Source organism: Mizuhopecten yessoensis, unplaced genomic scaffold (genome assembly GCF_002113885.1).
Source record: "Mizuhopecten yessoensis strain PY_sf001 unplaced genomic scaffold, ASM211388v2 scaffold1713, whole genome shotgun sequence".
Taxonomy (NCBI): Eukaryota; Metazoa; Mollusca; class Bivalvia; order Pectinida; family Pectinidae; genus Mizuhopecten; species Mizuhopecten yessoensis.
The window spans coordinates 2142-14224 of NW_018404184.1; positions in this window are offsets into that span (position 1 = coordinate 2142).

The following is a 12083-nucleotide window of genomic DNA, read 5'->3' on the forward strand; positions in this document are numbered from 1 at the left end:
GTATAGGTCAGACGTCTAAATATGAGTGTCACGACCAAAAATGGAAATTGTAGTAAACATGACCGCATCAGTAGTAATACTATATTTGGCCGTGAAGGTCATATAAGGAAACGGATAACATCACGTGTGATCTAACATGGCCGTCGTTTCTTTTTTTATAGTTTTTAGTAAGGATTTGTTATTTCAACGATGAACGAATATGCAATATTTTGATAACATTATAATCATATGAAGCGTGAATCAGATATATTATTACTGATTAGCACTTTTGATTTTCCTCAGTTAGTTGGAACAGGACCGCTTCATAGCTCTGACCACGCAATATATAATTGTAAACAGGGACATAAATGTCACCAATTTTAGCCAATCACAGGACAATATTATTTCCGTGTAAAGGGTTAATCCGGCGACAGTTCCAAGAGTCAATACGAAGTTTTAGAAGGATACTTTGTTCTAACTAAGAATAAGATTATATCCAATGACGTTTGAGTGAACTTGAGTCCGTGGTAATGGATTTTATTTGCAGTTTGTTTAGTATTACTAGAAGGTGACGTTATGTCTCGTTTATGAATATCTGAGCTCATTAACTGAAGTATTTTTACCGGAAGTTGCGTGTAGCATGCATGACCTACAGTCAAGTAGCAGTTCCCGATTGAGATAAACGGGGTGCATTTTCAATAAGAATACGACGTTGTGATAAGATCATATGTTCTATAAAGAAAAGGAATGATATTTACAAGCCATTCAAGTGCATTTGAGTCCAAAGTTACGCATAATAAAGACAGTAGGTCCGGTATATGATTCAATTTAGTACCAGTGATTAACGCTAGAGGCCGTCTGTGTGAAATCGACATTTATGAATATCTGAGCTCATTAACTAAAGTAATACCAATAGCTGGCGGCTAACGTCTTAGCTAAAAACTATATGGAATTCATTAATTACTTTGTTTAAATTACTTATTATTCAATCTAACTCTAATGTGAACCATCCCTACTAATTAAATTGACTAATTAGCAAATAAAAATATTAAGATTTTTTTTCAAGTTCACGAATTGGGTTGCACATGATAGGACAAATCATATAAACCCAATATGTGAAAACATGATTTTTTTTTCTCTAAATTCCTAAGTTACTCTCTGTTAATTACTTCTTATTCAAAGAAGCTCAAATATGATAAATTCCTACTAATTAGATACACTTATTAGCCAAAATATACAAAGATATTTTTCACTTTTCACGAAGTGGGTTGCACCTGCTAGGACAAATCATATCAACCAAATATGTGAAAACTTGTTCAAAGGAGCTCTAATGTGAACAATTTCCAGTAATCAGATTCACTAATTAGCCAAAATGTACAAAGATTTTTTTTTTCACTTTTCACGAATTGGGTTGCACCTGCTAGGACAAATCTTATCAACCCAATATGTGAAAACATGAAAAAAATGAAAAATTCCTAAGTTGCTTTCTCGGCTTACTATTTCCAGAAGAAATACTTACCACCCATCTATCACTTTTAATAACCACATTATAACTGATAGGGAATCTCATAAGCACTTCGGTCTAAAATTAAATAAATCTGGAACATGATATTTACATATTTATATATTATCTGCAAAACAGTTTAAGTAATGACAGCAACCAATATGTGTTGTTTGGGTTAAGTCATCAATCGACAACAAAAAGACATCAATCCTTAGTAAGAGAAGTTATACCTTCAAGACTGAATAACGGAGAAATCGTATTCCGTACATGCATTTACTACAATCAATGTACACTATAAGTTTTAGCTAAGGTATAGTAATATTGTATCCTTAGGTATAGTTTAATTGTACATCGGCTATAGTGGATAGTTTTTACCTCTTGCTATGCGCAAACTGTGCGACAATATTCTTATGAATGATGCACATGATTGTGAAGAAGAAGAATATACAGTTGACACATCTAAATATCTTACCTGTTAATTAAAAGGTATGTTAGTTGCCTGTAGTTCTTACCACATTATACTATAGCCAAAGGGCATTTACGATACCTACCTGTGAGTTAACAGGTGAACTAATTACCTCAGAGGTGATACACGTGAATGTCGTTGCCAAAGGGCATTCACAACCGAGCTTACAACTAATAGGCCCCTGTCACACCTACTAGCCGCGTTACCACTGCGATTGCACGGCGTTGTTAAATTTCCCAGAGCGCCGTGAGATCTCAGGAAAAATTGCTAATTTTAATTAACATGGCCATGTCACGGCGTTTTCACGGCGACCTTGGTGTTTCTACGGAGCTCTCATGGCGTTCTACCGCGTTCCTACGGAGTTCTAGTTGCCGATTGTCTGCGCTCTGATGGCGTGCACGAGTTGTCACGGCGCGCGCACTGCGTGTTCACTGCGTTTCACTGCGCTCACACTGCGCTGACGGCGTGTTGTTTTGCACTAACTATAAAAGCGATATCTCCATCAGTTCTCCATACCGTCAGTGAGATGAAACCTGGAAGGGCGGATTCATGTAGGCGCTAAACCCCTCAACCAACCAACCAGTTTTCCATTTTTCCGTTTGCTCTCCAACAGTTGATACCATGCCCGCCAAAAGAGGTAAAAAGGAGAAGTGGGCAGGGAAAGATAAATGCCCACCGCAAACAGAAGAAGACATGGCTGCATGGCAAGAGGAGAATGAACTTCTCTATAACAAAAAAAATAACGCTTACAAGGATTTCAGAAAGAAAGATGCCATGTGGGAGTCCAAGGCAGCATCATAGAGAAGGATGTAGACATTTTAAAGATTTGGTCCCGGTCTATTCGGTTTACCCGCCTAGTAAACAGGGAGTCTGGGGATGGATAAAAACCCTTTATAGTTAACGCACACGCTGCCACTATTTCGAGGACGTTTGCAGGATATATGTTTTCCATCCAACGCACCGCATGCATGGGGCAAGTTCCATCTGCGTTCAAATTCTGCTGAAATTGCTCCCCATTCTTCTTTGGTGGTAGGACACTGAATGCACCCGTTTTTGTACTCGTCGATAATGGCCTGGCATACTTCACGTACACACAAAGACATTGTATTGTGAGGCACTCTAAAATCGTATTTTATGCTGACATATCTGTTCCCAGAGGCAAGATGACGCATCGTCATAGCTAGTTTTAATCCTGGTTCGAGCGCTTTTCGATACCGTGTGTCTCTTTTGGTGATTCGAAGACGCAGTCTGTCTAGGAGCTCGTCGAACATGACGGGTGGCACTCGGAGGTAGTTGAAATAACTGACATGGTCCTCATATCGCATCTCTGGCATGAGCCGATGATAGTGACCATGCTAAAACCGTCTGCCTTCGTCTAGCTATGGTCGAACGCAAAGCCTCCAACGCCTTGAGGCCCTCCTCCGTCGTCGTCTCAAAATGATCGCCGTGAAAGCGCCACCGATAACCATTGCGTTCGCACTGCGACCCCTGTGTGCGCCCGCGGCGACCCTGTGGCGTTGTAGGAGACCTAACTGCGCTGCTACGGTGACCTCGTGGTGATCCCACTGAGCTCTCGTCAGAACGCCGAGCGACGGCGTTTATTTTGGGCATGCTCAAAGTGTGCGCCGTCGCTCGGCGTACTATGCGATCCCACCGCGTTCACTGGCAATTCGACTGCGCGCAGATCGGCGTTCTGGAATTTTTTGTCACAGGGGTTTTACACAGGTAGTAGGGTGTACCGGCGCGTGTCTTTTTTTCCAGTGTTGGAAGAAAACATGTTGTCACAAGTATTAAAGTAAATTTCAACAGCGTTTAAATGTATTTTACATGCGTTTTTATCTTAGGCTAGTGGCCTAGTGCCTGACCTAAAAATTAGATTAGATCTAAGTCCGTGGTATCATATACGATATATATTTTTTTATAAAAATTCTGAATTCTACAGTCAAATTGTTTTTGTAGTAATTGTAGTGATGATATGACATTACTTCATGGGTATTAAGTATATACTGTATATATGTAAACACATTGGAGGAACACATGCAACAGAGACGTATATATTTCCCCTATTTGGCCCGCTCCTCAGCACCCATGGGGGCCAGACCTACCTTTAATACAAAATTGGTTCCCCTTCACCAAATAATGCTTCAGACCATATATGGACCAAATCCTTTCATTTCTACAGAATACGAAGGATTTTAAAGAATTTGCTATATTTCCCCTATTGGGCCTCGACCCTCAGCCCCCATGGGGGCCAGACCCACCGTTTATACAGAATTGATTTCCCTTCCCCAAGGATGCTTAAGACCAAATATGGAACATATTCTTTCATTCCTACAGAAGAAGAAGGATTTTAAAGAATTTACTATATTTCCCCTATAGGGCCCCGCCCCTCAGCCCCCATTGGGGCCAGACCCACCGTTAATACAAAATTGGTTCCCCTCCATCTAAGAATGCTTCAGACTAAATTAGGATAAAATCCCTTAATCCCTACATTCGAAGAAGGATTTTCAAGGTTTTACCTATATTTCCCCTATTGAGCCCCACCCCTCTGCCCCCCAGGGGGGCCACACCCACCGTTTATGCAAAATTAAGTCCCCTTGGCTTAAGGATACTCCAAACCAAATTTAGTCAAAATCTACCTGGCCGTTCAGGACTAGTAGCGTTTTAGAGGAAAAGTTGACGGACGGACGACGGACGGACGGACGGACGACGGACAGAAAGGACGCTGCGGTATGGCATAAGCTCACTATGGTCCATCGGACCAGGTTAGCTAAAAACTAGTATATTACTGTCAATCAATGTTAAAAACTATTATATTACCGTCAAACAGCGTATAAAACTTTTATATTACCGTCAAACAATGTTAAAAAAAGTATATTAACGTCAAACAATGTTAAAAACTAGTATATTACTGTGAAACAGTGTTAAAAACTAGTATATTACTGTCAAACTGTGCATAAACAGGTATATTACCGTCAAACAGCGTATAAAACTATTATATCACTGTCAAACAATGTTAAAAACTAGTATATTACTGTCAAACAATGTTAAAAACTAGTATATTAACGTCAAACAATGATAAAAACTAGTATATTACCGTCAAACATTGCATAAAACAGGTATATTACTGTCAAACAGTGTATAAAACAGGTATATTACTGTAAAACAATGTTAAAGAGTATTATATTACCGTCAAACAATGTTAAAAAACAGGTATATTACTGTCAAACAGCGTTAAAAACAAGTATATTATTGTCAAACAGTGTTAAAAACTATTATTTTACCGTCAAACAACGTTAAAAAGCTAGTGTATTACAGTCAAACAATGTTAAAAACAGGTATATTACTGTCAAACAGCGTTAAAAACTAGTATATTATTGTCAAACAGTGTTAAAAACTATTATTTTACTGTCAAACAACGTTAAAAAGCTAGTGTATTACAGTCAAACAATGTTGAAAAAACAGGTATATTACTGTCAAACAGCGTTAAAAACTAGTATATTATTGTCAAACAGCGTTAAAAAGAAGTATATTATTGTCAAACAGTGTTAAAAACTATTATTTTACTGTCAAACAATGTTAAAAAGCTAGTGTATTACAGTCAAACAATGTTAAAAACAGGTATATTACTGTCAAACAGCGTTAAAAACTAGTATATTACTGTCAAACAGCGTTAAAAACTATTATATTACTGTCAAACAGCGTTAAAGACTATTATATTACCGTCAAACAATGTTAAAGAGTATTATAATACCGTCAAACAACGTTAAAAAGCTAGTGTATTACAGTCAAACAATCTTAAAAACTAGTATGTTATTGTCAAACAGTGTTAAAAACTATTATTTCACTGTCAAACAATGTTAAAAAACTATTATATTACTGTCAAACAATGTTAAAGAGTATTATATTACCGTCAAACAACGTTAAATAGTTAGTGAATTACAGTCAAACAATGTTAAAAACAGGTATATTGCTGTCAAAGTGCGTTAAAAACTAGTATATTACTGTCAAACAGTGTTAAAAACTATTATATTACCGTCAAACAATGTTAAAGAGTAGTATATTACCGTCAAACAACGTTAAAAATCTAGTGTATTACAGTCAAACAACGTTAAAAAGCTAGTGTATTACTGTCAAACAATGTTAAAGACTAGTATATTATTGACAAACAATGTTAAAAACTATTAAATTATGTCAAACAATGTTAAAGACTATTATATTACCGTCAAACAGTGTTAAAGAGTATTATATTACCGGCAAACAACGTTAAATAGTTAGTGAATTACAGTCAAACGATGTTAAAAACAGGTATATTGCTGTCAAAGTGCGTTAAAAACTAGTATATTACTGGCAAACAGTGTTAAAAACTATTATTTCACTGTCAAACAATGTTAAAAAACTATTATATTACTGTCAAGAAATGTTAAAGAGTATTATATTACCGGCAAACAACGTTAAATAGTTAGTGATTTACAGTCAAACAATGTTAAAAACAGGAATATTGCTGTCAAACAGCGTTAAAAACTAGTATATTACTGGCAAACAGTGTTAAAAACTATTATTTCACTGTCAAACAATGTTAAAAAACTATTATATTACTGTCAAGAAATGTTAAAGAGTATTATATTACCGGCAAACAACGTTAAATAGTTAGTGATTTACAGTCAAACAATGTTAAAAACTAGTATATTAACATCAAACAATGTTAAAGAGTAGTATATTACCGTCACACAACGTTAAAACGCTAGTGTATTACAGTCAAACAATGTTAAAACTGGTATATTAAAGTAAAACAAAGTTAAAGAGTATTATATTACCGTTAAACAACGTTAAAAAGCTAGTGTATTACAGTCAAACAAAAACAATGTTAAAGAGTATTATAGTACCGTCAAACAACGTTAAAAAGCAAGTGTATTACAGTCAAACAATGTAAAAAACTAGTATATTAACGTAAAACAACGTTAAAGAGTGTTATATTACCGTCAAACAATGTTAAAGAGTATTACTGTCAAACAGCGTTAAAAACTAGTATATTAACGTCAAACAATGTTAAAGAGTATTACTGTCAAACAGCGTTAAAAACTAGTATATTAACGTCAAACAATGTTAAAAACTAGTATATTAACGTCAAACAATGTTAAAGACTATTATATTGCCGTCAAACAACGTTAAAAAGCCAGTGTATTACAGTCAAACAATGTGAAAACTAGTATATTTACGTAAAACAACTTTAAAGAGTATTATATTACCGTCAAGCAATGTTAAAGACTATTATATTACCGTCAAACAGTGTTAAAGAGTATTATATTACCGGCAAACAACGTTAAATAGTTAGTGATTTACAGTCAAACAATGTTAAAAACAGGTATATTACTGTCAAACAGCGTTAACAACTATTATATTACTGTCAAACAGCGTTAAAAACTAGTATATTAACGTCAAACAATGTTAAAAACTAGTATATTAACATCAAACAATGTTAAAGAGTAGTATATTACCGTCAAACAACGTTAAATAGTTAGTGAATTACAGTCAAACAATGTTAAAAACTAGTATATTAACGTCAAACAATGTTTAAAACTATTATATTACCGTCAAACAATGTTAAAGAGTAGTATATTACCGTCAAACAACGTTAAAAAGCAAGTGTATTACAGTCAAACAATGTAAAAAACTAGTATGTTAACATAAAACAATGTTAAAGAGTATTATATTACTTTCAAACAATGTTAAAGAGTATTAGATTACCGTCAAACAACGTTAAAAAGCAACTATTATATTACCGTCAAACAGTGCATAAAACTATTATATTACTGTCAAACCATGTTAAAGAGTATTATATTACCGGCAAACAACGTTAAATAGTTAGTGAATTACAGTCAAACGATGTTAAAAACAGGTATATTGCTGTCAAAGTGCGTTAAAAACTAGTATATTACTGGCAAACAGTGTTAAAAACTATTATTTTACTGTCAAACAACGTTAAAAAGCTAGGGGATTACAGTCAAACAACGTTAAAAAGCTATTGTATTACAGTCAAACAATGTTAAAACTGGTATATTAACGTAAAACAACGTTAAGGAGTATTATATTACCGTCAAACAGTGTTAAAGAGTATTATATTACCGGCAAACAACGTTAAATAGTTAGTGATTTACAGTCAAACAATGTTAAAAACAGGTATATTACTGTCAAACAGCGTTAACAACTATTATATTACTGTCAAACAGTGCATAAAACTATTATATTACTGTCAAACAGCGTTAAAAACTAGTATATTAACGTCAAACAATGTTAAAAACTAGTATATTAACGTCAAACAATGTTAAAGAATATTATATTGCCGTCAAACAACGTTAAAAAGCCAGTGTATTACAGTCAAACAATGTGAAAACTAGTATATTTACGTAAAACAACGTTAAAGAGTATTATATTACCGTCAAACAATGTTAAAGACTATTATATTGCCGTCAAACAACGTTAAAAAGCTAGTGTATTACAGTCAAACAATGTTAAAACTAGTATATTTACGTAAAACAACGTTAAAGAGTATTATATTACCGTCAAGCAATGTTAAAGACTATTATATTACCGTCAAACAACGTTAAAAAGCAAGTGTATTACAGTCAAACAATGTTAAAACTAGTATATTAACGTAAAACAACGTTAAAGAGTATTATATTACCGTCAAGCAATGTTAAAGAGTATTATATTACCGTTAAACAATGTTAAAAAGCTAGTGTTTTACTGTCAAACAATGTTAAAAACTAGTATATTAACGTCAAACAATGTTAAAGAGTATTATATTACCGTCAAACAATGTTAAAGACTATTATATTACCGTCAAACAACGTTAAAAAGCTAGTGTATTACAGTCAAACAATGTTAAAAACTAGTATATTAACGTCAAACAATGTTAAAGAGGATTATATTACCGTCAAACAATGTTAAAGACTATTATATTACCGTCAAACAGTGTTAAAAACTATTATATTACCGTCAAACAACGTTAAAAAGCTAGTGTATTACTGTCGAACAATGTTAAAAACTAGTATATTATTTTCAAACAGGGTTAAAAACTAGTATATTAACGTCAAACAATGTTAAAGAGAATTATATTACCGTCAAACAACGTTAAAAACCTAGTGTATTACAGTCAAACAATGTTAAAAACAGGGATATTGCTGTCAAACAGCGTTAAAAACTAGTATATTATTTTCAAACAGGGTTAAAAACTAGTATATTAACGTCAAACAATGCTAAAGACTATTATATTACCGTCAAACAGGGTTAAAAACTATTATATTACCGTCAAACAACGTTAAGAAGCTAGTGTATTACAGTCAAACAACGTTAAAAAGCTAGTGTAGTACAGTCAAACAATGTTAAAACTAGTATATTAACGTAAAACAGCATTAAAGAGTATTATATTACCGTCAAACAGTGTTAAAAACTATTATATTACCTGTATTACAGTCAAACAACGTTAAAAAGCTAGTGTATAACAGTTAAACAATGTTAAAAACTAGTATATTACTGTCAAACAGCGTTAAAAACTAGTATATTAACGTCAAACAATGCTAAAGACTATTATATTACCGTCAAACAGTGTTAAAGAGTATTATCCTCTGCCCCCCAGGGGGGCCACACCCACCGTTTATGCAAAATTAAGTACCCTTGGCTTAAGGATACTCCAGACAAAATTTAGTCAAAATCTCCCTGGCCGTTCAGGACTAGTAGCGTTTTAAAGGAAAAGTTGACGGACGGACGACGGACGGAAAGGACGCTACGGTATGGCATACATATTAACGTCAAACAATGTTAAAGAGAATTATATTACCGTCAAACAACGTTAAAAAGCTAGTGTAGTACAGTCAAACAATGTTAAAACTAGTATATTAACGTAAAACAGCATTAAAGAGTATTATATTACCGTCAAACAGTGTTAAAAACTATTATATTACAGTCAAACAACGTTAAAAAGCTAGTGTATAACAGTTAAACAATGTTAAAAACTAGTATATTACTGTCAAACAGCGTTAAAAACTAGTATATTAACGTCAAACAATGCTAAAGACTATTATATTACCGTCAAACAGTGTTAAAGAGTATTATATTACCGTCAATCAACGTTAAAAAGCTAGTGTATTACAGTCAAACAATGTTAAAAACAAGTATATTAACATAAAACAATGTTAAAGAGTATTATATTACCGTTAAACAGCGTTAAAAAGCTAGTGTATTACAGTCAAACAATGCTAAAACTAGTATATTAACGTAAAACAACGTTAAAGAGTATTATATTACCGTCAAACAGTGTTAAAAACTATTATATTACCGTTAAACAACGTTAAAAAGCTAGTGTATTACTGTCGAACAATGTTAAAAACTAGTATATTATTGTCAAACAGTGTTAAAAACTATTATTTCACTGTCAAACAATGTTAAAAAACTATTCTATTACTGTCAAACAATGTTAAAGAGTATTAGATTACCGTCAAACAACGTTAAAAAGCTAGTGTATAACAGTTAAACAATGTTAAAAACTAGTATATTACTGTCAAACAGCGTTAAAAACTAGTATATTATTTTCAAACAGGGTTAAAAACTAGTATATTAACGTCAAACAATGTTAAAAACTAGTATATTAACGTCAAACAATGTTTAAAACTATTATATTACTGTCAAACAGTGCATAAAACTATTATATTACTGTCAAACAATGTTAAAAACTAGTATATTACCGTCAAACAGCGTTAAAACCTAGTATATTATTGTCAAACAGTGTTAAAAACTAGTATATTAACGTCAAACAATGTTAAAAACTAGTATATTAACGTCAAACAATGTTTAAAACTATTATATTACTGTCAAACAGTGCATAAAACTATTATATTACTGTCAAACAATGTTAAAAACTAGTATATTACCGTCAAACAGCGTATAAAACTATTATATTACTGTCAAACAATGTTAACAAGAGACCAAGAGAGCCTGTATCGCTCACTTGAATATGTTTAAAATAATTTGTATGAAGTTAAGATATAGCACTCCATGGTAGGTGCTGTAAGAACATATGAAATTTCAGAAAGATCCATCCAGTACTTGAGATATACCGAGAACAAACTTCAAACAGAGCCCCACCTCTATGCCCCTAGGTGGGTCATACCCACCAATTATACAAAATCGAGACCCCTTGGTCCAAGGATGCTCCAGACTAAATATGGATAAAATCCCTTAAACCCGATGGTCGAAGAAGGATTTTAAAGGTTTTACCTCTATTTCTCCTATTGGGCACGGCCCTTCTGCCCCTCCCTTCTGCCCCCTGGGAGACCACATCCACTGCTTATACAAAATTGAGTCCCCTTGGCCCAAGGATGCTCCAGACTAAATTATGATAAAATCACTTGATACCTATGGTAGAAGAAGGATTTTAAAGGTTTTACCTCTATTTCCCCTATAGGGTCCCGCCTCTCTGCCTCCAGGGGGGTTAGACAAACCGTTTATACAAAATGGGTTCCCCTTCACCCAATGATGCTTCATACCAAATTTGGACCAAATCCTTTCGTTCCTACAGAAGAAGCATTTTAAAGAATAATTTGCTATGTTTCCCCTATTGTGCCCCGCCCCTCAGGCCCCTAGGGCCCAGGCCCACGGTTTATACAAAATAGTTTCCCTTCACCAAAGGATGCTTCAGACCAAATATGGAACTAATACTTTCTTTCCTACAGAAGAAGAAGAATATCAAAGAATTTGCTATATTTCCCATATTGGGCCCCGCCCCTCAGCCCCCAGGGGGGCCAGACCCACCGTTTATACAAAATTGGTTTCCCTCCACCCAAGAATGCTTCAGATCAAATATTGACCAAATCCTTTCATTCCTACAGAATAAGAAGGATTTTAAAGAATTTGCTTCATTTCCCCTGTTGGGCCCTGACCCTCAGCTCCCAGGGGGGGCCAGACCCACCATTTATACAGAATTGAGTTCCCTTCCCCCAAGGATGCTTAAGACTAAATATGGAACATATTCTTTCATTCCTACAGAAGGGGAAGGATTTTTAAGAATTTACTATATTTCCCCTATAGGGCCCCGCCCCTCAGCCCCCATTGGGGCCAGACCCACCGTTAATACAA